The 26,993-nt window shown below is 39.6% G+C and overlaps 1 protein-coding gene and 1 long non-coding RNA gene across 7 annotated transcripts in view; both read left to right on the top strand.

Moving 5' to 3' along the window:
- LOC308555266 overlaps window positions 1-8,791 on the top strand; it is a 133,965-nt gene extending 125,174 nt beyond the window's left edge. Inside the window, exons 6-8 of the long non-coding RNA XR_013998528.1 lie at window positions 1,209-1,324; window positions 5,126-5,307; window positions 7,136-8,791. This is a non-coding gene — a long non-coding RNA (uncharacterized lncRNA). The remainder of the gene's footprint in view (window positions 1-1,208; window positions 1,325-5,125; window positions 5,308-7,135) is intronic.
- A 5,050-nt stretch (window positions 8,792-13,841) lies between these two features.
- The window catches only part of APC (APC regulator of WNT signaling pathway), a 115,954-nt gene continuing 102,802 nt past the window's right edge, over window positions 13,842-26,993 (top strand). For all 6 annotated transcript variants that reach the window (XM_081133298.1, XM_081133297.1, XM_081133296.1 and 3 more), the window contains exon 1: window positions 13,842-13,930. The gene's annotated coding sequence lies outside the window, so the exon portion shown is untranslated. The remainder of the gene's footprint in view (window positions 13,931-26,993) is intronic.

Raw genomic sequence — 26,993 nt, 5'->3', positions numbered from 1 at the left:
CCTGGCTCTTACCTCTTTTCTGTGACTTTGAGATATTTGAAAAGATAGAATATCTTATCATAATCCATTCTTTATTTCAAAATCAGGTAACTTTGTCACTACTCCTTCAAGTATTGGCAGCAGATAGGTTTTAGAGCAACCTTGCAAATTAAATGAAAAATTGAATTGTAATCAGGTACCATATTTTAAAATATGATCCTTGTTCCTAGTAATAATAGCTGAAATACAAATTCTAATGTTATTCCTGGTGAAATCTAGTATTTTCTTAGTTGAGCTTACAGATTACTTTGAAGCTTCAAGTTCTATCATTTTTCACCAGCGCTTGATGACTCACGCAGCTTCGTTCTTACTGCCCTCAGCTGCTTCTCTCTGGGCAAAGGGGCAGCAATAGATCATTTCAGCACCTCTAACCCATCAGTTCCCTAGCAAGTTCTGCAGGAGGTGCTCCTGGAGGAGAAAGCCATGATCTGGGAACTAGGCCAAGGTATTTTGGATACGTGGGGGTGGGGCCTAACAGGGACACTGAGACATGGGAGACACCCTTTCCTCAACAGTGAATAAACTAGCTACTCTGGAGGAGTACAGACTGTGGTCTGGAAGGCCCTCAAGTGTCACTGGGAGCTGTGTTTCTTGGGTGCCCTGGGACAGCCAGCTTTACCCACTTGGGATTTCTATGGGGACTTCTATGGCCTCTGTAGCTGGAGGCACAGAACACCTAGGGCTTCTTCCCACCTCCTCCACTGGCCACTCTCCCCCCCAATACTGGGATGTTATACAGATGACCACTGTTATACGGTGGTAACACTGACACCTGCCTTGCTTATCTGTGCTATATCTCAGGACTTCGCTGCCACATTTGTAATTTCTGATGTCACTGAACATGCCTGAGAGATTATTACTTCAAAGATAAGCCGGAGCTGTTAGTGTGCCCTCCATGACCCTCACACGAGTAGCTCAAGATTGAACTCTGTAATGTCTACCCGGCTGACTGGGTTCATTATATACAAAGAAGAGCGAGAGGGTGGCCACTATCTCAACCCAAATATAGGAACCTTTAGTCTGCAAATGGGAGTAGAATCCGCATCAGCATCCAACCTCCACCAAGAACCTGGGCGGCACCTAGTGATGCCACTGCTGCTGTCCTTTTTTTGGCGGGGAGACTTTCCTTCTTGTCCTCAGTATTACAGCACAATTCTCCTTTGGCCTAGGGCAGGGCTCTGCCAGTGTGTAGCCCACAGTGAGGGCCCGGAGCACTGAAGACTCCTTATCTCCAGGAAGATTGACTTCAGATGAAAATGAAGAGAAAGGAGCCTGATCTTATCAGGTATGAAATGCTGTGGCTTTCTCAACTCTTTCTCTAAATTCACCCTTCATTGTCTGCTCTGTGATAAAGGAGATGGATTCTAATATTTCTCCCCTTCGAGCTAGCATGATGTTAAGTGTGTCAGTAGAAGGGACTTTCACGTAGGAGCTCACGACCTAGTGGGGAACACACACACACACACACACACACACACACACACACACACACACACACACACTTCCTACAACACACAAGGGAGATGTAATAGGGCAAGAACCCAGACAGAAGAGACTGAAGGAACTCATGCCAGCTCAGCTTTACTGAAAAAAGTGATTTTCCAAAGGGAAATTCAAAGGACTTCAGAAGGCAGTGAATTTAGGCACAAAAAAGATTTTCTGGCCTTCTTCAGGAACATGGAGAGAAGTACTAAGTTGCCTTCTATGGAGACATAAGAAAAAAGGCACACACTCACTGCTTTGCATCTCATAAGGATATCTGAAGGTCTCTAGGTGAAAGAACAGGAATAAAGCCCAGGACTTGAAAATGAGAAATGAAAATGTAGGCCTCCTGACCCGTTCTACTGGTGAGGGATATTGGTGACACCCTAATTCTGAATCCAGCTCTGCCTCATCAGGCAAGGACTAAAGACCCCAGGGACCCTGATATCCAAGACTCTGACTGTCCTTGTTGCCCTGAAGCCAATGATGCTTCCCTCTCCTTCCAGAGCACACTCTCCTGCCCCATGTAATCATCCCTGGAGGGTGACTCAACCCCATTTATCAATCCCTGTTCCTCACTTCCCCCTTTGCATAATCCCCTAGATTTTGAGTCGTAGAGTTGTTAGTGCCCTACTTTTCTCCCTTTTCTACCCCCATCCTTCTGCCTCCTGCACCCCCCCCACTGGGGCTCGAACCTGCAACCCGGGCATGTGCCCTGACAGGGAATTGAACCTTGATCTCCTGGATCATAGGTCGATGCTCAACCGCTGAGCCAGAAATTTATTAAACACTGGGAACTGGTTGGTGTCTGTGGCCCTCTGAGTTACACCTTTCCTCCCCAGAAAAGAATAGCTCCTAGACCTTGACATAGAAGGTCTTATTTTAAAATCCTAACACAACCCATATATGTACACATGGTGAATTGATTTTCAACAAAGATGCAAAAACAATAAAGAAAGGATAGTCTCTTCAATAAATAGTGCTGGAACAACTGGGCATCCATATGCAAAAAAATAAATAAATAAAAAGAAGAAGACTCTCAACTCTTATCTTGAACCATATACAAAAATTAATGTAAAACTAGATCAGAGACATAAATTTACAACCCATAATTATAAAACTTCTAGAAGAAATCAGAGGAGAAAGGTTTTTTTATCTTGGATTAGGTAAGGTTCTTTAGATACAGCAAAAACATGATTCATTAAAATTAAAACAATGATAATTGGGGCTTCATCAAAATATTAAAATGCCTCCTCTTCAAAGACACTGTTAAAATAAAAATACAAGCTACAGTCTCAGAGGAAATATTTGTAAAGTGCATATTCATTAAAAAATGTGTATCCACGTATATGAAAAGCTCTCTAAACTCAATAATAATAAAAAAAACAAGTGCCTCTGCACACCTATTAGATAGGCAAAATCTGGAACAAATGCTGATGAGATGTGGAGTAACAGTAACTCTCATTCATTGCTGGTGGGAATGCAAAACGGTACAGCCACTTTGGAAGACAGTTTGGCACTTTCTTACAAAACTAAGCATACTCTTACCATACAATTCAGCAACAGTATTTCTTGGTATTTACTTGAGGCATTGAAAACTTACATCCACACACAAACTTACATGCAAATGTTTATAGCAGCTTTATTCATAATTACAAAAACTTGGCAGCAACCAAGATGTACCTCAGTAGCTGACTGGGTAAATAAACTGAGGTGCGTCCAGACAGTGGGACATTTTTCAGCACTGAAAAGAAATGAGCTATCAAACCATGAAAAAAACATAGAGGAAAATTAAATGCACATTACTAAGTGAAAGAAGTCAGTCTGAAAAGGCTATAAACATAATGATTCCAACTATAGGATATTCTGAAAAATATCAGTGGTTGCTGGTGCTATGGGGAGACGAAAAGGCAGGAAACACAGAGGATTTTTAGGGCAGTGAAAATATTCTGTATGATACCACAATGATGGATACATGTAAGTAGGTATTTGTCCAAACCCACAGGATGTGTACCATCAAGAGTGAACCCTACAGTAAACTGTGGACTGTGGGTGATTTTGATGTCAATGCAGGTTCATACTTGGTAACAAACGTATGTACCACTCCGGTGAGTGATGTTGATAAAGGGGGAGGCTAGTCACTTGGGAAGGGGAAGAATGTGGGAAATTTCTATACCTTCCTCTCAATCTTGTTGTGACCTAAATCTGCTCTAAAAAAAATCAAGACTTTAAATAAATAAAACAACCAACCAATGATTTTTTTTCATAATCGTTCTGAATCGAAAACAACACAAGTGTCCTTCAACCAGTAGATAACAAACTGTGGTAATGGATGCTGCAGTCTGCGTGCTGAAGTAAAAAGAAATGAACTGTAGATACATGCGACAACATGGGGAATCTCTAATACACGATGCTAAGGGAGAGAACTTCGACTCAAAAGTCTACATACTGTATAAGTCCTTTTATACGACATTTGGGGGAAAGACAGAAGAGGGATAGGATACTAATCAGCGGTTGCAGTGGCTCAAGACAGGGAGAAGGGCTGATCACAAACAGGCTTGAGTGAATTCTGAGGGGGATGAAAATGTTCTATATGGTGGTAGTTACGGGACTATATGCATTTGTCAAACTCAGAGAACTATACTCTAAAATGACAGGTTTTACTGTATGTAAATTATGCCTCGATTTTTTTAAATGTTAATGACAAAACACAAAAACCTAAAAAATACTCTGACCCAGAGTCAGCATGGTCATTGTTGCCAGAGACCACTGGCTCCTTAATTAACTCCCTTTCTCTGGGGTCGCCAGCCAGCTAATCCCAGGCATATTTGTGACTCCAGAAATCCTGAAGGGTTGCGCAATGGTTCGTCTCCTTTCTCCTAAACAGCTGCTGGGTGATGAGGGAAGATTGAGAAGAGGCAGGAAAAGGCACAAGGCAAGACAGAGAATTTTCTCGACCTGTTCTTTCCTTTCTCTTCTGTTCTTCTTTGCTTTTCCTTTGAGCTCATAATTTTCTTTTACTTCCTTTCCCTATTTATTTGTCACTTCATGCCTCACTGAAAGGAATCTGCTGGAGATTATGACAAATGGGGCAAAAGGAAGCATTTGCTCTGATCAGTAATGCTGTAGTAAATGATTAGCAACCATCTCTGCGCCATGCACACACATGCACACACATGCATGTACAAGTTTATTTTAAATTTTACTGATATAAAGAGCATAGGGCGCATAGTTTATAAATAATAATAAACTATACAATATTCTTTTATGTGAATTCCATGTAGCCAATTGTTTCCCACAGAATGTTTCATTGATTTTTGCTGAACTTTCATATTTGAGGCCAACCTATCATTGTAAGTAACAAACAAGTATAGTTTTGACAAGAATCTCGGCCTATATTTATTTTCATTGATGTTAATGATTAAGATGAAAGTGAAACAAGAAACAATTGTGTTGGAACTTTACTCATTTATCGTGAGTGACTTGGATCAATCTTATAATCGTTTTTGAATACTGGAGGAATATTTCCTTGATCTTTGTGTTATTCACATTGTAACAACTATGAATATGACACATTTTAAAATTTAATCTACGGTATTAACAGTTTCTCCATCACTGGACAAGCAACAAAACAATCAATGAAGCCCAGACCTGGAACATTTGTTAATTTCCGTGTTAGAAATACTCACCCTGTTCAACTTCCAACTACCAACTTGGACTCACCCAACAGAGTTATGAAGGGGGGTGCCCAGGAATGGCAAAATGTTGTAAAATGATTATAAAGGGGTAAGTTTTGAGTATTTATTACCTTTGTTTTGAATATAATTTAATTATGTGTATATCATTTAATTTTTTATAATGGCTGTATTTAATAACCAGCTCACAAAATTCCTGAAATTTAACTGTCTGCTCGCTAGCGCTTCTTTGAGCTGTCTGGTAGCCCATTAAGAATCCTGGTACAAATCTGTGAACCCCTCTGCCACTACAAATTCTGGGGCAGCATGAAGGGACAGTGGGTGCAAACATATGTTGTTCCCTGAACCCCATTACTCTTGACATGCTGCCAGGGCTGCTTTAGCCTTATGGGACATTTCCCTGAACTAATCAGCCTGGTTGTCACGGTTGAATTATCAATGTCATCAGGCTAAACTATATTAGGAAATGGATGTGGATTTCAGTGGAATAAATGGTTTGGTTTTCTTCATTAAATTTCATTCATTAAAATATTCTGTTGAGTTTTTTAAATGAGGATTTACTGTTGATGGAGAAAAAAATTGTTATCCTGAAACTCCTTTTTATTTTATTTTATAAAGCCAAATCTGGAAAGATGTTCATCAAAATGTTAATAATTATCTTGGACAGTGAGATTTTTCCCCTCTTTTTCTTCTTGGGATTTTCTGTAGCTTCCAAATTCTACAATAAATATATATAACACTTCGGTAATAGGAAAGCATTGAGACAAATCTTTGGTTAGTTGATATTTAAAATTGCACTGGTGCTGTCCTTCAACGACTAGAAGAATAAATAGCATTTTGGTAAAAGAATGCCCAAGGAAGCAGACATTAATTACTATGTTCGGTTTCATTTAAAAGCCAGATGTCCAGGAATTGGATATGGCCAATTATCAATTTCTACCCAGATGGAGTGTTTTCTTTTTTTCTGTCATTAGATGGAAAAGCACAGCATCTCTGGCTGCTTGCTTTATTACAGTCAGCCACTTTGGCTGGAAAGCTTTCAGGAATAGGGGGAGCCTAGAAGAAGGGCAGTTTATTCTATCATGAATGAAAAGCTAAAGCAGATACAAGAGGCAGAATAAAAAGAATTAAGATGCATGACTGGTGATGAAAGATATTCAAGCTTGCTCTTTGACCAATTCCAGCAGTGTTAAAAATGGAATTCATACCCTCTCATGTCTGCCTTCCTATGTTACTCCATTGCTGTAGAACTGGTTACTCTAAGATCTAGCAGCTTAAATCGAGAAATAGCTATTATTTCACAGTTTCTATACATCAGGGAGGTGAGCTTGGTTTAGCTGGCTGCCTGCGGCTCAAGGTCTCCCCTGAATGTTCAACCAGCCATGCAGACCTGTAATAAATCCTACTTGTTCATGTACATCTTTTAAATACATTGTTAGAGTTGATTTACTAATATTTTGTTGATGATATTTGCATCTAATCTTATGAGAGATATTGGTCTCCAGTTTTCTTTATTGCATATTTGTCTAGTTTTGGTGTCAGAGTAATACCGGTCTTATAAAGTGAGAAGAGAGGTAACCCCTCCTCTTCTATTCTCTGAAAGAGGTTGTATAAATTGGTGCTAATTCTTCTCAAAATATTTGATAGAATTCTCCAGTGAAACCATCTGGAGATTTCTTTTTCCATAGAATTTTAAGGAAAAGTTCAGTTTCTCTAGTGGTTATAAGACTATTCTATTTCTTCTTGTTTGAGCTACGGTAGTTTTATTGGTTCATTTCTCCTAAGTTGTTGAATTTATAAGTGTAAAGGTACCTCTGGTATTCCCGTATTATTCTTGTAAAGGCTGCAGGAACTGTAACACTATTCTGTTTCATTACTGACCTTGGTGATTTGCATCTTCTCTCTTTTTATTTTGCCAGCCTCGCTAGGCTGTAGGAGTGAGTATTCCTGGAAGCTATTCCGTGTTAGCAATGGATTCTGCACACAGAAGCGACTGTGAATCACATAAATATCCTCCCACCAAATTCAAACTAATTGTACCCAAAACTCAACTTCCCTTTATCTGGATCCCCCAAATGACCACAGCCCCTGCAATACTACCTGGCACCAGAACTGTGACAATGTGGAAGTCAGAGTAGAGACAATGCCCTTAACCAATTGTGGCGAAATAGATTATATTTGCAGTTTTTACAAAAACGTTCGAGTATGTGAACATATCGCTAAGGCACCTTCCAGGAGCTTGGAAAGGGCCCATGCGCGTGAGGGCCCTTGAAGCTTAACCTTCTTCAGTTTCATTGAAAAGCTAGCCCTTCTGCTGACATTTAACGGGATACAAAGAAAAAGGAGGCAAACACTTGTCCCTAATTCACTATCTTGAAGCAGAAGTTTCTTACATGTCTTAAAAAAAACACACAAAAAAAACCCAAAACCTTTTTATTATGAAAATTTCCAAGCATGTACCAAAGTAGCAACAATGGTGTAATGAATAGTGATGGCACTTGTCATCCAGCTTCTGAAATTCTCAAACTTTGCTGATCGTGTTTGTTTGGATGCATCAGTTCATGACATTGTAAAGGACAGATACAGAAATGAATGAGACATGGTCTCTGCACCTAGTGAAGACGACAAAGTGTGAGCCTAACGCACCATGTCATACTACCCACACGAGTAGTGGACCATGGAAGGAGAGGCCACTTCCAGCTAGGAATGACCACTAACAGCTCCAAGGAAGAGATGGGCTACTTAGGAAACAAGTACCTATTTTAACTTCTGTCCAAGCCGAGGCAGAATCGAGAACTATGAAATACATATTTCTGTTTGTTTGCTTGTTTTTTACTTTAGAATGTTCCTCTTGGCCCTTGGGAAGCAGTTCAGACTCTTAGCTGTTTGTCTACATCTCTAACTAGATACTCAGATTCATTTAGATTTAATTAACGTTTATTGAGGGCTTGCTAGGCGGTACTCATTTTTACATACACTATTTCATTTAATCCTCACAACAAGCCTGAGAGGTAGATACCATCATCCTCACTTCTGAAGATGAGAAGAGAGATCCAGGGAGGCAACTTGCCTAAGCCTGCACAGATGGAAAGCACAGCTAAAAGCCAGGACTCCTCACTCAATTAAACATAATTAAAATCCAGCACTTCGAACACAATTCTAGTGTTTTTAAAGTTCTATCTACATCTGCGTGGCACTTCCTCACTTCAGAAACCTTCAGTGGCTCACAGTCAATATGAAACAAAATTAATAATAAAAGTCCTTAGCTCACCATTTTTCTTTCTCTGCAATCCAGTCTTGGTTTTCCTCCAACTTTATCTTCCATTCGCAAAACTGCATCTGACCCCTCTTCCTGTGTTTGGGAAATTGCCCTCTTTGTGAAGCAGAACCCATATCACACCATGGAAATCAGAAGGTCATACACTCATTTTTATGGCTTCCCTATCAGTTAGAACTGTGCTGTCAAATAGGATAGCCTCTGGCCCCATACAGCTATTGAGCACTTGAAATGAGGTTAGTGCCACATGTTGAAATTATAATATTGTTGATATATTGGTTTAAATAAAATACAGTATAAAAATTAATTTCATTTTTTTCTTTAATTTTCTTAAGGTGGCCTACAAGAAAATTTAGGAGCATATGTGCGGCTTCATTATATTTCTATTCAACAGCACTGAGCTAGAGTATTAACATATGAATGGATTGTTTCAGTCATTTGCCCCCAGCGTTGGGACCAAATGCTAGTGTGGCAAAGTCACAGTGACCCTCCTTCTTGCTACTGAGAGTAGTGACAGTGACCGTAACTGTATCTAGTTTCCAAGGGCAGCAGTGGCATCATCCAGTGTCTAGATCAAGTGGTACTGGTGGTCCCAGTTTCAGGATCTTTATCCAGCAGGGGTTGAGTGGTGGCTTCTTGGGATCAGGTCTGGGCATAATGTTGAGTGTTGCCCCTGAAGATCCTGCAGCTATCCAGTATCCTTGTAGTAAGTTCCTTTTTTGCTAAGGTCCTTCATGAAGTTTCCCCCTCCACCCCAGTCCACAATGATCCTTCCTGCTTTTGACCTCAGTAGTGAACCAGATCCAAAGCTCACACCTGGCCCTTGGCCTGTGCTAGTTATCTTATTAAAGAAAAGCTTTTCTTCGCAGCCAGGTTCCTGTTCTTCGTAACAGGAACCCTGTCCTTGGCAAGATTGTTTCTCCGTAGCTGTCAGGCTGTCTTGGTCACAGCATCTCTGGAGGAATACTTGTTAGCTATCACTGCAGATCTCTGAGGTAGGCAGAGTAGCTATCATTGTCCCTGTTCCTACAGATGAGGGAAGTGGGTCACAGGGGTTGAGTGACTGGCCTGAGGCCTTGTAGCTGGTTTGCTACCAAATCCTGACAGTAGCCCAGACCTTCCCACCACCCACTCACATCTCTTCCCTTTATTTCAGGCCCTGACACGTAGGTAAGATGGTGTATTAGTTTCTAGGGCTTCTGTAACAAAGTGTCAATAACTGGATGAGTTAAAACAATGAAAATATATTGTCTCAATTCTGGAGCCTATGTCTGAAATCAAGGTATTGGCAGGGCCATGATCCATCTGAAACCTGTAGGGAAATCCTTGCTTGCCTCTTGCTAAATTCTGGTAGTTCGCTGGCAGTCTTCGGTGTTCCTTGGCTTGTAACTTTGTAATTCCATCTCTGCCTTGTCATCACATGCTTTCTCCCTGTATGTTTCTTTCTTCATGTGGCCCTAAGGACACTAGTTATTGGATCAGGGGTTTCACCCTACTCCAGCATCACCTCATTTAGCTTAACTACTTAACTACTAGGCATATGCAGGTTTTTGACTGCACAGGACATTGGTGTCCCTCCTCCCCACGTTGTTCAAGGGTCAATTGTACTTACATCTGTAATGACCCTGTTCCCAAATAAGTTCATATTCCTTAGTACTTGAGGTTAGGGCTTCAACATATCGTGTGTGTGTGTGTGTGTGTGTGTGTGTGTGTGTGTGTGTGTTGGTTTTTTTGGCCAGGGAATGGAGTATATTCAACCTATAACAGATGGTAACTGTAAGAAGAGAGAATACCATAGAAAAAGAAGAAATTATCTTCTTTCTAAGATTTATTCCAAGGAAAAATTACACTACAGCAGGGTAAAACGTTGGGAGTCTTTTCAGGTATGTATTCCCACCTGCTACGTGGTTTGCCTATACTAACTAGATTTTGTTGACAAATGTATGTTATCAACAGTTAGAATATATCACTTCCCTCATATAAGGACCGAATCACCCCTGGTATATAAGATAGAAGGCCCATCCTTTCTAGTAGTTCTCCCCAGCTATCCTGAGGCAGCTATCCTGTTTAGAGGGAAATGATGGTGTGTAATTCTGATGAGTAAATGGGATGTGATTGTTGTGGTGAGCCTGTCACTCTTTGTCAGAGAACTATCTTTGATGTCTAAAGCATTACTTGGGACCTAGATGAGAAAGCTAGTAATACAGTAACAAGCCTAACCTAGAGGATACAGCTAGTATTCAGGATATGCATCCATTTCCCTGGTATCTCTTTTCCTTTGATGAAACATATAGAAGTTATAAATAAAAAGAAACACACAAATCTTTCATTTATTGATTTGAGAAAGAGAGAAAGATTTGTTGTTACACTTACTTATGCATTCACTGGTTGATTCTTGCATGTGCCCTGACCAGGGACTGAACCCACAACCTTGGTGTATCCAGACAACACTCTAACCAAGTGAGATATCTGGCCAAGGCTGAAACACACAATTCTTAAAAACATGAAAAAGATAGCAATTTGATTGGGATTCTTAAATGGCAGTAGAGGAAATCTCTAATGAAAGTCAGCTAATGACAGGAACCAAATCACCAAATAAGCCCATCTCCAAATTCAGTTTCTCGAGATGGGAAGAACATGGGCTAGAGGATCAGTGAAAGGTTAAGGTTGGTGGTGCGTGGGCAGGCTACATAGCCGTCTGAGCCGGTGAATTAAGAAAAATTGAATTTACTTAAGGAAAAGGTGTTGGGGGATGGGGCTATCCAAAGGGAAGGGCTACACAGCACTGAGTCAAAGGGTACTGGGTCCGTGATTGCAGCAAAAATATACTTGGACAGTGAAACAGGAAGGGCACAGAAGAGGCAACAGGAGAATCTAGGCTGGGCTGCTTTGGCTCACTGAGAAGTCAGAGAGAGAAGGGGGCCTTGGAGACAGGTTCAGAGGGGTAAGCTCAGAACAAGCTGCCACTGCCCATTGCTTCCCTGGTTGCAAGTCTCATGGGGACTCCTTGGAGGGAAAAAGGGGGATGGAGATGGTGCTGGCATGCTCCTCTGGTGGGGAGCACGGGGGTCCTTTGTCCTGAACGTGTCTCTCTTTCTTAAAGGTGGGAATCTTAGGGGAGGTCTCATGGGAGGGTCTCAGTAGAATATTCATCAGCTTTACAGGTGAGCTTTTCAGGGTCATCATCAGCATTGACTGGATGATGCCAGGGGAGGGGTCATTAGTCAATGTACCTGGTCCTGAGGCACCTCTTGTCTGGTTTTGCTGCTTCTCTGGGCCTGGAGCTGAAACACAACTGAGGCCTAGATATTACCTTTAGGGAGGAAATGCTCAGGGGGGTCTAAACTGCATGACCAGCAATACGTTGGGGGAGGACAGGCTACCCTGGGGACAAGGTTCTTGTTTTCTCAGTTTTGCCCCTTGCTAGGCATGCGGGGCTTCCTGCCCTGGTGAGTTTCTGTACCCAGCCCATCTAAAAGTCAGCACTATCTTCTAATGTGTGACTTTGGGCAAGTGACTTAATTTCTCTGAATTACCCTGTGTATAAAAATGAGGATAACTTCCTAGCAGAGCTCTGGTGAAGATTAAGTACCTATCATAGTGCACAGCACATATAATAGATGCTCCATTACACTGAAGCCTTGCTTCTCCCAATTCTGCAAACATATGCAATACAATTGCTGCACACTGCCCCCACCACCACCTACTCTTCTCTATCTCATTCCCAGTCCCTTTTCCAAAATTCCATTCCTAATCTAGTTGAGAACACGTATTAATAGGAACTGACTTGCATTTAATTTTAAATGCCAACAAGTAAAAAACAAAGTAGTATACTCCTGACTACTTAGGTGCTGACAAACTTCCTCATTCGTTAATTTGACAAACATCTGAGTGCCTACCCGTGCCAGGCCTGGTGCCGAACATGAGGCATTCATTGGTAAACACAACATCCCCCCTCCCATGGAGTTCACGACCCTGAAGAAACAATCAACAGTATCATGAAAGAAAGGCTCAGGTGCAATGATGGAAACTAATGGGAGAGCATGAAGGGGATTTAGGAAGAATTTTCTTTCTGAGGGGACATTTAAACTGCAACTTGAAAGATGACACAGTAAGGGTCTGAGAGTGGGATGGGCATGTGCAGAGCAGCGAGGCAGGCAGGAGCTAGGGGCGTCTGAAGTGTGGTAGCTGGGGCAGTGTCAGCAAGTTGGAGGGGCCACTGGGAATAAAATCCAGCTCTTACCCGGGCCTCAGTGTCCTCCCTTATTTGTTCCTTCCCTCACCTCCTCCTACGGGCCATGTCTCCTATTCTGCCCCTCTTCCTACTACGGGCCTCATTCCCCCCTCAGGCCCTGCTCGGGCTGCTCCGTCTGCAAGACTTGAACCCAAACCTCACTACTCCTGGCACCTGGGGTTTGCTCTCCCCCATCCCTTACCTGTTGATAACCTTCTCTCTGTCTGTTCTTTCCCACTAGAATGTAAGTTTCATGAGCTTCTATTTCTCACTGCTGTAAACCTAGAGCCTACATCAGGATCTAGCACATAATGGAAATTCAAATAATAATATTGGTTCGATTAATGTTGAATGAAATTAAGTGAGAGAGGTAAAGCTGATCAAGCTGTGAGACACACAGGGAGGACTTCCTTAAAAGGCAGGTTCTGAATTAAAACTGTGGGGATGGTGCGCAGCTCCAAAACCGGAATTTAGGGAATTATTCGCTTTTCTCTGTCTTCTTCGTTAGGGAGCTCCCATGGGGCTGGAGCCAAGTTTTGTTAACCTTTCTATCATCAGCGCCTGGCACATAGCAGGCACTGGAGAGATGTTTGCAGAGCTGACTGCGCGGCGCAGAAGGGGCTGTTAACTTGGCTGCAGTGCGTTCAGGGCAGGAGGCGGCCCGGGGGCTGCGGGCTCGGCGGGCTCGGCTCCCCAAGCAGCCGCCGCGCACGCCGCGGGGCGGCGAGGCCGGGCTCCGGGGCCGCAGCACCCAGCGCCAACGCGGCTGCGCACTACAGGCGCCTCTCCGCCGGCCCGGACGCCGGCGATCTCCTAGTGCGCCTGCGCACTGTCTTCTTCCCGCCTCCGACAAGATGGCGGAGGCCAAGTAGCGAGGGGGCGGAGTGCTGCCGCCGGAAACCCGGCCGCTGCTGGGGGGAGCTGCGGGCGAAGGCCCGGGAGCAGCGGGCTGAGGTTGGCGTGATGCTGTTCCCGGGAAGCGTTGTTGGGTACCGGTGAGGGAGGCTGAACAAGGAGTTGCCTTCCCGGGCCCCTGGTGCTCCCTATGTACGCCTCCCTGGGCTCGAGTCCGGAGGCCGCTTTGCCCGCTTCGGGACCACTACTCTCGGGTTCTGGAGCTCAGGCGGCGGCAAAAGCTGTGTCCCGCAGGAGAGAAAGCCCCCGGGCGTCGGTGCTTCTGGCCGCGGGGCGAACGTCTCCCAGGTGAGGCTGCAGGCGTTTGCGTCTCCTCCCCCGACTAACCTTCGCTTTGCCCCGCCGGTGTTCGGCCCGACTCTGCCGCTCTCTGGTCTCCACGTCCCACCCCCTCCCCGCCCCGCGCCCCCTCTCAGGCCTCCAGTTGGCCCTGGCTTCGCAGGTCCTCCATTCTGACACCGCGGGTGGGGGTCGTGACGCCCGCCGCCCCGCGCGCCGCTCCCGGCTCCTGAAGAAGCTTCAGCCCCGCGAGCGGTCTCTCGGTCGCGTTAGGTGGGTGGGTCGTCCGCCCTCCTGTTTTAGTCGCCTCCTCCCATCTTCCTTGTTTCGACCCTCTTTTTCCTTTAAAAGTTTTTTTAACTGTCTGGGAAGATGACCCGATAGCCTGGCTTATAGAGTTGCAAAGAAAAGGCTTGTGATCTAGAGGCCGGTGAATTTTGTTCATCTTGATTGATGGAATTGAGTCCCCAGGAGACCCGAATGGTTTGGGAGAGTTTGACTCCTTGGCACATAGAACTCTTGCCAAATAGAGGAATGGTCCCTATGATGGCAAATGATTGTTCATCTAAATTAGTCTCTTTCTGACTGTAGTAAATATTTAGTCTCTGAACTTTTGAGGCAGGGCGTAAATTTTCTAGATCTAGTGAAGGAATTGAGAAGTGTTCGTTTTAAAAAAGAAGTCCTTATGAATGTAAGATAACATGTAATGGTACAAGAAAGGATAAGTGACTTATTCTTTTATTCAGCGTTAGCTTATGTTACCCCCTGAAGAATCCCGTATTGTACAAACCCTTTGTTTTATTTAGAAAAGAATAAAACGGAGAAGAGCTTTTTAAACTCAGAACTTCTCGAATTTCGTGGGTTCTCCATTGTGGCTACTACCGAACAACCCTTATAGTTCTTGATATATTCTATAAAATTTAGTCTGTGCCAGTCTCAGTTCTTCCTTTTTCACCTGGGCAAGGGGGAGTCAGAAATGATGGGGTAAGAAACTGTCTTAAATAACGTGGTATGGTGCGTGAGTTTCTACGTGCAAACTGCAGAATCGTGGTGGCAGTAGTGGAGGAAGTTGCCATGGCCGATTCTCCCATATCTTCCTATAGTTGGATAATTTGTCAAGAGCCTCAAAATTGTAAACGTGGTCTTATAATAAAAATGATAGCTTGTCTTTTATGATTGCAAATGGGTGGACCCTTTTTATTAACATGAAATTGAGCAATATCATTTTGTTTAAGCAATGCTAGGTGCTCTCAAGTTATTAAAGCACACACTATCCTTGCCCTTTTGAAATTCTATACTAAAAATCTTTAACATGTGAGTTATAATTGGCTTGACCTGTCTACTTTTCACTCTACCTCATGACATAATACGTTTAATCCTTCGCCTTAGATTTTATGACCTCCTAATGAACTTCTCAAATTTAGAGAATTTTTCAGTTTAAAAGAAGGGGATATATTTCTGTGTTTGATTGTATGGGCTAGTTCATTCATTTGCTTGCTAGACTTCACTTTTCTACAAGCAAGGACTGCATGTTTTTAGAGCTGCTTTTGTCTCAATTTTGTGCTTTTGTAGGAAGAGAGAGGAGGACTGCTGAGCCCCAATCAGTGGCTCTCTGCCTTTGGCAAAACAATTTGAAGCATTGTGTGTGAAAAGACATTTCTGACCACAAACACTCAAAAGCTCTTACTCTTCCACTCTCATGTAACCTATTTTCTTTCACCCTCTCGTTATGAACTCCTCTGTCTATCTGTGCATCCAACCCATTCGTCTGCTGCTGATACCATTTTCTTCCCTGTGTAACCAGGATCCCATGGTCATCAGCTTTTACTGAGTTCTTACTGATGCCCTAGGGTTGTTTACTTTCTGTAAGTTTACCTTTGTAGTCCCCAATCCTCAATAAGCCTCCTCACTAGCTATGTCAGTTTGACCCCTGAAATCTTGAAGGATGCAAGAGACCATTATGTAAAGGATATTAGTTTTCATACCAATTTGTGTTCTGCTCTCTGCTGGATCTTTAGTGTTGACTGTGTTCCATTTTGTCTCATTTCATCAAGGTTTCTATAGCAAATAACTTGATTTCTTCCTTTACTGAAGGAGTTCTCAACCATCTGAGGTATACTCCTTCTATCTCCCTTTCTTCCATCTCAGTATCATTTCCTTATTTACCCATATCTCAGAGGAAGAAATGCCCTTCCTTTTTTTTCAAGAGCAACCTCTTCCAGATGTGTCCATGATCATCCCTCCCCACCTTTCTTTCTCGAGAATTGTCCATTACCACTCCTTCAATCTTTCCCTCTCTCGCCTACGTACATGCTTATATCTTTTTCAAAGCTGCCTGCTGTGCCGCTGTATTTTCATTATTTAAAGACTCATTTTTTCATCCTACTAACCTGATATAGTAGAAAGATCATTGACTTTTGAGCCAGATATATCTGGGTTTTGAAGGCTGTTAAAACCACTTAGTGCCTATGTGGCTGGGCAAGTTACTACTCAGATGCTATTTATCTATAAAGTAGAATGTTATACTTACCTCACAGAATTGTAATTAAAGGAGTTTAACACATGTTAAATGTCCATTCAAGTGTTTGGTACATGATGGAGTTCTTAATAAATATGTTAGTCTTTCCTTTGCACTCTGACTTCCTTTCCTATTTCAGCACTGAAATGCCTATTGAAAAGTAACTTATGACCACCTAATCACCAAATCTAATGGCCTTTGCTCAGTCATCCTTGGTTTCCTTAAGCCATTTATGAAATACACTCTGTAGGAATAAAATCATCTGATATCTTGGTTCTTCTGCGTTGTAATTCCTAATTCTTCTACTTTGAAAGTTTCTTCTTGTTTCCTGAACTGTTTTGACTTCTCTCTTCCCCTTAAACATAGCTCTTCCCTACTTTACATCAGTTAGGATGCAAATTGGATTTAAAAACAAAAGAAATATATTGACTCATGTAATTGGCAAAAGCATAGATAGAATTGGCTTAAAGAGTAGTGTGTTTATAGGCTTATGTCGTTGTAGGGCTGAGATTCCATTTTCTGCTACTCTCTCAACTTGGCCCACCTGTTAGGGCTTTATGCTCAGATTGGCTTCACTCCTAGAAAAAAGATTGCTATCAGCAATGTTCATATTATAGCCTTCTTTATTTACTTCCAAAGGGAGAAAGAAGGCTTGGCTTCTATACTTTTCCCCAAAGTCCTAAATTCTGTTGAATAAACGAAGACAATCATACTGCCACGCCTATCATAATATATTTGTCAAGAGAGATGAAATTATTCTAATTGGCCTAGCCAGGGATGAATTCTATCTAAAGTGAGGGTAAGGTGAAATGAATTGCATCCTAAAGGGTCTCTGCTTTTCACTGGGTTCTCTTGGTGATTGTATCCTTTTTTTTTTCTTTTTCTTTTTTTATTGATTTTTAGAGAAGAAGAGGTGAAGGAAAGGGGGGGGAGGAGAGGGAGGGAGGGGGAGAGAGAGAGAGAGAGAGAGAGAGAGAGAAAGAAACATTAATGTGAAAGAGAAGCATTGATTGGTTGCCTCCCGCACATGCCAGGACTGGGGATCTAACCCATGCCCTGACCAGGGATTGAACCCGCCACCTTTTGGTATAGGGGACGACTCTCCAACCAGTTGAAACACACAGGCTAGGGCCATATCATTTTTTTAACGGTGTAAATCATCATTTTTGTGTGGGTGATTCTCAATTCTCTAACTCTACTTCCCACTTCCACTGCTTGCTGTATATATCTTACATGTGCTACTGTAAACTTAAGCCATACCAAACTGAATCAATTTGATTTTCACCCACCTACTGTCACCTAGTGTGTTTACCATATGCATGTGTGTAATCGTATTCCTCTTCCTCCTAATTTCTCTTTTCTAACCAACTTTCTCTCAGCCACTCAGTCTTGAAACCTTACAGTCTTCTGGGTTCTTTTCCCATTTTCAGTCAGTTGAATACATCTTGTATTAGTTTGGCCCCAGGTTATATAATACCCAACTAACAGTGATTTAAACAGTATCTCATGTAAAAAGAAGTCCAGGGTTGGAAGATTCTATGGTTAGTCAATTGAACTGCATGGTGTTATCAAGGATCCAGGTCCTTTCCATCTTTATCCTTAGCGTGCTGACCTTTGTGCTCAGGCTTGTCCTCTCATTTGCAGATTGCTCTTTCTGTTGCGTGTATCACATTCTCACACAGCCACAAAAAACAGGAGGAAGTTTGCCCTCCCATCTTTTGCTTGGCCAAGTAAACCTTCTATAGAAGACCTATATCAGATGTTTATCCTGGCATGCCTATGGCCTAGTTGCAAGGAGGCAGGAAAATCTAATATCTGACATTTCAGTCTAGGAAGAGGTTAGGCAAATGTTAAAGGGAAGGAACAATGTCAGTTACATGCCTTCATGGTATTGTATAGAGAGGTATGTTTAAGTAAATAAGAATTTTCAGATAGTAGTAGCAGACTTAAAGCACTGCTTACCCCAATTGTTGATATAAGCTGTACATAGAATTTTGGCCAAACATTTAGATAGTCATAGATGACTGGTTAAAATTGGATTATTATGTAAAATTAATATATTTGAGTTCTCTTAAGGTTGATGTTAAGTACATTCAACTGTATCTGGTGAAACCACTGTGAGAATTTGGTACATATAATAACTATTAGGAAATAGATTTGTGGTTCCCCTTGGGAGTGGGAGGCATTTGGAAATATATGGATACGTTTTTGGTTGTTACAGTGATTGTGAGATCCTACTGACAGTGGGGCAAAGGCCAGATACTCTTAGTGTCCTGTGGTGGTTGCCCACAAAACAAGAATCATCCCTTCAAAAATGCTGTTAGTGCCCAGCCAGGAGTGGCTCAGCGGTTGAGCACTGACCTAGGATCCAGGAGACTGCTATTTGATTCCTGGTCAGGGGACATGCCTGGGCTGTGGAATTGATCTTCAGCAGGGGGTGTGCAGGAGGCAGCCGGTCAATGACTTTCTCTCATCATTGATGTTTCTATCTCTCTCTCCCTCTCCCTTCCTCTCTCGGAAATCAATAAAGATATATATATATTTTAAATGCCATTAGTGCCCCTACACACTGAAATAGGTGAATTCTCTGCTTTTTGAGAGAGTTCACTGAGATTCATCTGTATTCTAACATTGCAAGTGACAGAAAACCAGACTGCTTAAACAATAAAGGGAATGATTAGATCTTGGAGTTAAACTTCTACTAAAGCTTAATCCAGTGGTTCACATGAAATCATCAAGGAATAGGCTCAGTTTCTCGGTGATTTGTTCTCCTCTGTCATTCCTCTTATTTTGGTTTCATTCTCAGGCTAGCTTATCTCATGGTAGCAAATTACTGTAGCACTTTCAGACTCAATACCTTCATTTCACTTATAAAGTGAAGACTGTCTTTTGTATCTGATTTTGCAAGTTTTTGTTGAGTACATCACGGCTGAAACCTTTCCTAAACACCTACCTTAAAAAGTTGATTACTCTCTCTGTCATGCTACAGTTATATAATCCTATATACTTCTACTGTTTATCGTGCTCAATAGGTATTATTTTTATATGTCTCATGCACTACCTTATCTTAAGTAATCTTTGTATTCATAATGTCTAGAGTACTCTCTAGCTTAGTGGTACACAAGAACTGTTTATGGAAGTAATTAGTGAATGACACAGGAAGGAAGGACGTGGCAAGGGGCAGAGCAGTATAAGAAAGCCCATTCCTTCATTAGTTGTTATTGAACTCTGAATTATGTACATATTACTTCATCTACCACCAAAGCATGTAAGTGATGCTCTTGTGATTATTAATAGAGTATGAATTCATTTGAAAGCCTTACTGAATTTTAGTAATGTTTTTGGCGTTATTTTTCTCAACAAAACTAAAAGCAATTACCATTAATCATTCATTCACAAATATTTTTTAGGGCCTGCTGTGTGCACATAATGTGGCAACAATGGTAAACAAAACAGAGCCTGTCTCTGTTTGAGCTTAAATGTTAGTGAGGGACCCAGTCAATAAACATTATATGTATGTTCATGAACACACATATAGTAGGCTTTGAAGTAAAATAAAATAGGTTCAGGGTGTAAAGAGTAAGGGGATGATGCAACTTTAGATAGGTTAATGAGAGAAGGGCTTGTTGAGAAGCCCTTTGAGCTGAGAGATCTGAATGAAGAGATAGAATAAGGCATGGAACTGTGTGTGGAAAAATGTTCAGATAGAGGGAGCAGCAGCTTCTAAGATGGAAGTGTGTTTGGCATGTTGGGAGAACAACAGGGAGGCCAGTGTGGCTGAAATAGAGTAAAGGGGAGAGTGATAGGAGAGGTGGTAGGACAGGTGGTCTGAGGCTAGATCAAGTAGGACACTGAAGGTCATTTGAAGACTTGATTTTATTCTGAGTGAGATGGAAACCACTGAAGGGTTTTATTCTTAGTGAGATGGAAACCATTGCTGGGACTTGTTTGATTTGACTTGTTTTTTGAGAGAATTACTCTGGCTATGTGTAGAAAATTGTATGGGGCAAGAGTGGAAGTAGGAAAACCAGTTAGGAATATCTTATAATAATCTAGGTTGGAAATGTGGTGCTTGGATAAGGTGGTAGTGGTAGAGAAGCAGATAGGTGGTCAGATTTGTGATATACAGGGTGGGGTTTACAGTTGTTTGTATGGAAAAATGATACAACAATTAATAAATAATAATACAAGAATAAACTCTGTTTCACGTACTCACAACTGTAAACCTACTTTTGCCCCACCCTGTATTTAGAAAGTAGAGTAATTAGAATCTATTGATGGATTAGATGTGGGGTATGAGGGAAAGAGAAGTAAAGGATGACTCCAAGTTTCTTGACATGGGCAACTGGTTGAAAGGTGGTACATTTTACTGAGATAGAGACTATGGGATGGGGTAAAGGGTTGGTGGGAAGCAGATTTGCAGATTTAAATCAGGAATTTTGTTTTGAATGGGGCTGTGTTTGAGGTACCTATAAGGTATTGAAGTGGAGACATTGACTAAGTATACACATATATTAGGAGTTTAAGGGAGAGGTGGAGCTAGAGGTACACATTTGGAAATTGTCAGTGTAGAGATGGTATTTAGGGCCATGGGACCAGATGAGATTACCTGGAAAGTGAACATGGGATTCATGAAACATTTTGATATTAAAAATGGTTCCTTATATCAACAATTAGAAGCCACTGTTTTGGACATTCATAGTTATGCATTCAGAGTACAGCAAGGATTGTAAGTAATTCTCTGAGAAAGAGGTTGGACTTCAAAGGATAGATAAGGCTTTTCCTTCTCTCATGCCAAGTGTAGTGTCTGGCATACCATGAGCATTCTACAGGTGCTAGTGAATGAACAAAAAGCACTTAGGCTGGGGAACAGCTTGAGTAGAGGTATACGGCAGCAGGCAAAGCTGGTAGTGTTTTATAAGAAAGAGAAATAGAGAAGATTGTGTGTTGGCAAGTAGTGAAAAGTAGGATTGGGTTAGTCTACTTAAGACTTTAGATGCTAAACTGACAGTTAAATTTAATCCTGTGGCTTAATGATTTTCAATTCTGTTGTTAGCATAGTGCCTCTAATAGATAGATGCTTGGTAAATATTGAATAAATGAATGTGGAATTCCCATCATGTAAGATTTATCTCTATTCTCTCCTCAATAAAGTATACCTGGAATGCAAACTATGTTAAATGATGTAGGGATGACCTATGGTTGCTTTATTTTATTATTTTTAATGATAAGCATTAAAAACATTTATATTTTATAATTGATATCAAGTTACTTGAGACATACCTTACAACTGGTCAGAAAACACTAGGGTATTGGCAAAAGATTGAAAAATAACTGCTCAGGAAAGGAGGAGCCATAACAATCTTTTATGCAGAGACTAACAGTTATTTTGTTTTTATAGAAATGACTACTTGAGGCCTGTTTATAGATCATTTTCTCTTTTAGCTGTCGAGGAGCAAACTGGTTTAGAATTATGGGAATATTAGCAGAAAACCGGAGATGATATGCCTTTGGAGATCTAATTAATATCTTAACATTATATCATTTTAAGTATTAAATATAGTTAGAAATGATCTCTTCTCTAAGTAATTAGCATATCATAAATTTTTATAATTTAGATATTAGGAAATAATTTACCTGAATAATATTATATTGAGATAAAAATTGAAATTTTAAAGTTACAACTGGAAGTAATTACTTTTTATGTTTAGGATACATTAAGTTTGTAATTACTTTCTTCAGTTCTTGTAATATACCCCACTATTAGAATTTTATATAGTCATTAAAGAAAATCCTCAAAATGCAATAAAAAGTTCAGATCACATCCATAAGCTTATCATAGAAAGAAAACCAATATAGTTTTTCTCTCTTTCCACTCCTCACTCCCTCCCTCTCTCATTTTCTCTTTTTTTTCCTGTACCTAGGCCTTTTTTCCCCTCCCATATATATGTCTAATTTTTTAAACATTAAGTTATATACATTTCTTAGAATATTTTGTAAATCTTATTTTTATTGACTGTGTAGTAATCCCACTGAAGGAATTATTTTTCTTAACAAATCCTTGTAGTTGGTTATTTAGTTTCCCATTTCTTTTATCGTGTGCAATGAACATCTTAGCACATTTTTAATTTTTCCCCTCTTTATTTTGACCATTTTTTTAGGGTAGGTTCATCAACAGTGTAGTTACTGGATTATGGGATACAAGCATTTTTAAGGTTCATAATGCATGTTTCCAGATTGCACAGTGTTTTATAGACCCAATATATGTTAATTGGTGAAATTAATAATAATAGAGGAAAAATTAGGACCTCCAGAATGACCATGCTTGAGTGATAGTCAAGGACAGTCTTTTGATCATCTCCAAATATTTCTTAAACATATATTCCAGATAGAACATGAAACATAAAATGAAGAACTTAATGTGTTATTGTAAACATATGTGATTTCATTACCCAAGTCAAGAAATAGAACACTGATATCCATCATCCTAGAGCTGTTCTCCCTGTCTTGTTTCTGATCTCAAAGAGAAAGCTTTTAGCATTTTACTCCCAAGTTTGTTTGCTGAAGGTTTTGTAAAATTTTGTTTTGTTTTTGTTAAAACCTTTATATTAAAGAAGTTCCTTCCCTTCTGTACCTAGTTTACTAAGAATTTTGTTTTTTGTTTTGTTTGAACTTAATGCTTTTTGGGGGGGACTTTTCATTATCATATAAATTTTCTCCTTTAGTTTTAATATATTGAAATGTACTCCATTTTAAATGTTAAACATAACCTGATTATTGGGATAAACCTGATTTAGTTTTACTGTATTATCCTTTTTCATATTGTTATTTCAGCTTTTGTTAATATTCTATGATTTTGCATCAGTGAGTGCTCATGAGTGAGATAGCCTATATATTGTCCTGATATCAGGATTTGAAATCAACATTATACTAGCCTTATAAAATGAGCTGACCCTCATTTTCTATTCTGGAAGAGTTTATGTATGATTGAAATTATTTCTTCCTTAAATGTTTGTTAGAATCTGTAGAGAAGCCATGCAAGCTGGAAGGTTTTTTTTGATTGTTTGTTTTAAATTGCTAATTTGACTTATTTTTAAACCTGATCAGGTTTTCTGTCCCATGATTATTTTGATAATTTTTCCTCTAAGAGGTTATCTTTTTCATCTAAGTTTTAATTTACTCGAATAAAGTTTATATTAAATAGCTTGTTATTCTTTTAAGGGCTGCAGGAAAAGAAATTCCCTTTTCATGTCTGATATTTGCTATATATACCTTCTCTTCCTCTTTTTTCAGTCTCACCAGAGATTTAGTAGCCTTTCAAAAGAGCCAAATTTTGAATCTTGATGATTCTTTTTATTGTATGCTTGTTTTCTATTGCACTGATTTATGCTTTTTACTTTTGGGGGGCTTATATTTTGTTCTTTTGCTGACTTCTTATAGTTTACTACTTTTCAATGTTTCTTTTATATATATGCATTTTAAATTTATTTAGTTATTTTTCATTGAATTTATTGGGGTGATATTGTTCACAATGCTAAGCATTTCCCTGTTAAGCACTGTTTTAGCTAGTTATAGTACTCAAACTTACATAAGTAGCGTTTTTATAATTCATTAAAAAAATATTTTCTAATTTTCATTAGTTTCTACTTTGACTTTTGTATTAGTTGGAAATTTGTATTATATCTCTTAATTTCTAAACACTTGGAGATTTTCTAGTTATTTTAAAATTTGTTTTTTATTTTTAATATTATAGTGTGATGAGAACACATTCTGTGTTTCAAAGGTCTGTGATTTCAGACCTTTAAAATTTGAGATGTGCACTATTGCTCAGTGTACTGTCTTTTTTTCCTTCTGCAGTTATTGAGTGCAATATTTTATATTCATTAGGTCATGTTTGTGAATCCTGTATTTCAAATCTGAAGTATTATTAGTGTTCTTTTGTTTGCTTATATCGATCAGTTACAGAAAAGGATGTGTTAAAATCTCCCATCATGATTGTGGATTTTATTATGGATTTGATTATTTCCCTTTGTAATTCTCTCAACTTTTGCTTTAGATGTTTGAGACTACACTAGTAGATTATTAGAAATGTGTAATAGTTATATCTTCTTAGTGACTTACCAGTATGAAGTATTCTTTTATTCTGATAGTGCTTTTTGTATTAAGGGATGGTTTATCTGTGATTGATGTAACAACACCAGCTTTCTTTTTTTTATTATTTGCGTGGTATTTTTTTTTCATCCTTTTATGTCCAAGCTTTCTGTAGTCTTGTGTTTTAGTTGTGTCTCTTGTGTGACATGGTTGGATTTAAATCTCCCATCTTATTATGTAGTTTATGCCCTAATAATTGTTCCCTTTTCTCTCCTTTTTTGCCATTTAGATGAGATGGCTATTTTATCATTCAGATTTCCCCCCCATTTTTATTTGGAAATTATGACCTCTTTTACTAGTTACCCTAGAAATTACTGTATGAATCTTATAAAGTCTAATATTAATTGATACCTTTATTCTTTTCCCAGATGATGTAGTTTAATTTTAATTCTCTTTATTCACAGCCCTACTTATATGATATTGTTGTTGTGCACTTTAATTAATTCTTAATTATTTCATTTCTCCCTCATTATTGTTGTTATTTTTCTATACTGTCAATATTTAGTTTAGGTTAATGCATGTACTTACCATGTTCTTACATTTCCTATGGTTTTCCACTTAGGATCATTTTCTTTGATCTTGAAAAACTGAATCATGCCCTTTAGAACTAACTTCCTTTAGTCTGTTTGCTTGAAAACATCTTTACCTCACTCTTGAAGGATATTTTTGCTAGGTACAGAATTCTAGGTTAGCAGTTACTTTACTTCAGCACATTCTGTGTTGGTGGTTTATTTCAGTACATTTTATTGCTCTTGAGACCTCAGCTCTTTGTGTGTCTTTTTCCTTTTAAAATTATCTGTCATTTTCCTTTGGCCCTCTCAAGATTTTTATCTTTGTCTTTGATTTTCTGTTGTTTCACTATGCTGTGGTTAGGCATTGGATTATTTGGGCTTCATGAATGTGTGGATTGGTGTCTTTTATGAGTCCTGGAAATTTCTTAGCCATTATATTTTCACATATTTCCTTTACTCCATGTTCTTTCTCCTGTTCCTTTGGGACTCCAGCTTAATATATTAGACCATCTTATTCTATTTTTTATCAATCCTTTTTTGTTCTTCTTCTTCTTTTTGTCCTAGTTTTCATTCTGGATAGTTTGGTCTGACCTATCTTCAAAATTCAAAGTTTTTTCACCTAGATCTAGTCTGTTGTTAACCCATCCAGTAAATTCTTAGGTTATTTTATCTTTTAGTAAGATTTTTATTTATTTTGTGTGTGTGTTTTTCATATCAACCATGTCACTTTTTATAGTTTTCAGTTTCAAGCACAAATAGTTAAGCTGTCTTTTATCCCCTTAATGTAGTAAGCATACTTATTTTTTAGTCTGTGTCTGATAATTTCAGTATTATCAAGTCTCTGTTGGTCTGATTCTGTTTTCTGTTGTAGAAATAATTTGATATATAAGATGAAGTTCCTTTTCTCTACAGAAGATTTTCATTTGCTATTGCCTGGGAGTATGAGATCATCTTAATCCAATTTCAAATGTTTTACTTTCTGGGCCACCTTCTAGTTCCTTCTTACTCATATTAGGATGCATCTCTTTGGAGTCCCAGCCTAATGCCAAGGATGTTTTTACTGCAATCCTTACACCCTTGGTAGGTCCTAAACTTCTGACTTTTGTCTCCCAGTCCTGCAAGACAGGCAACAAACTGCAAAGTTCAGCTTCTTAAATGCTGCTTCTTTATTGGCAAACCCACAAAAGGCAAAAGCTGAATTCACCTTTCTGAGTTTCTACTTTTGGTGGATTTGAGCTGGTAATTTATTCCTTACAATGTCGGCAGTTATTTGATGTTTTTAAGAAGATTATTTTAATATTTTTTTCTAGCTTTTAAAATTAACTTCAGAATGATAATTGGTCTGGATTGCCTAGTGTGCTATTTCTATAAGCGGAACTCCAAATATTTCTGTGACTAATTTGTTCAAGGAGAACTTAGACATTTTTACATTAGTCATTCCTTTGTGTTAAGGCCTCTTTTGTAGTACAAATGAGACTCCTGGGAAATGTAAACATTAATCTATGCTTCCTTTTAATACTTCAACATGTGTTATCACATAAATTCCTATTACTTTGCAAAGTCCCAAGGGAAGGGGGCGGAGGATATTTTATTTGGCTGGTGTAGACAGAAATACTTGTAGTATGTTGGTAGTGCATTGGTGTAGAAGTTGTCCTTCAAGTGAACAAGGAGAATATAATGTGAACATTTTTGAAGTGAAGATATGTGAAGAAGGAGGAAGAATGCACTGAGCTGAGGAGGGACTGAAAACAAATTTGTTCTTTAGTATTTTTGAGTGGAAGTGGGTTGATTTACAATAATTAGTGGGACAGCTCTCTGTATGCTATGTGGATGTTGTGTTTTTAAACATACTTTATTTTCGCCCGGCTGGGCGTGGCTCAGCTGTTGAGCG

Source organism: Miniopterus schreibersii (assembly GCF_964146895.1).
Source record: "Miniopterus schreibersii genome assembly, chromosome: 3".
NCBI classification, from domain to species: domain Eukaryota; kingdom Metazoa; phylum Chordata; class Mammalia; order Chiroptera; family Miniopteridae; genus Miniopterus; species Miniopterus schreibersii.
The sequence above is the reverse complement of the archived record's forward strand: the minus strand, read 5'-3'. Positions and strand labels throughout refer to the sequence as shown.